Source organism: Staurois parvus, unplaced genomic scaffold (assembly GCF_062004578.1).
Source record: "Staurois parvus isolate SC_StPar_1 unplaced genomic scaffold, SC_StPar_1.0 ptg000119l, whole genome shotgun sequence".
NCBI lineage: Eukaryota > Metazoa > Chordata > Amphibia > Anura > Ranidae > Staurois > Staurois parvus.
In genome coordinates, this window is record NW_028317915.1 from 1,540,300 (window position 1) to 1,540,928 (window position 629).

Genomic DNA, 629 nt, shown 5'->3' on the forward strand with positions numbered 1-629 from the left:
GGCGGCTACCTTTGGGGCCCTTGACCTTCTTAAACTGGGACCTGGCAAGCTGGCCCTTTGGGCCCGAAAGCAAGCCAACCAAAAGCAAAAATCCTACAGCCCCAGGTAGTCTCCCATCCAGCTACTAATCAGGCCTGACCCTGCTCAGCTTTTGAGCTCAGATGAGATCGGGCACATTCAGGGTAAAGTGGCTACCTTTGGGGCCCTTGACCTTCTAGAACTGGGGCCTGGCAAGCTGGCCCTATGGGCCCGAAAACAAGCCAACCAAAAGCAAAAAGCCTACAGCACCTGGTTTTCCCAGGTGGTCTCCCATCCAGGTACTAACCAGGCCTGACCCTGCTTAGCTTCCAAGATCAGAAGAGATTGGGTGCATTTATGGTGATGTGGCCATAGGCGGTTACCTTTGGGGCCCTCAACCTTCTTAAACTGGGGCCTGGCAAGCTGGCCCTTTGGGCCTGAAAAAAAGCTTCTCAGAGCTTACAATCTAAGAGGGAGGGGCTAGTGGTACATAAGGTAGTAACTTTGGGGGATGGACTGGTAGGAGGAGTAGAAGATTCCAGTATTAGCTGAGGGCAGGATAGGCTTCCCTGAAGAGATAGGTTTTCAGAGATCGCCTAAAAGTGAGCAGA

At 52.6% G+C, this 629-nt stretch overlaps 1 pseudogene; it reads right to left on the bottom strand.

The window, feature by feature from the left end:
- Nucleotides 1-276: 276 nt before the first annotated feature.
- LOC149467200 (5S ribosomal RNA) lies at nt 277-395 on the bottom strand (annotated as a pseudogene).
- Nucleotides 396-629: the final 234 nt, after the last annotated feature.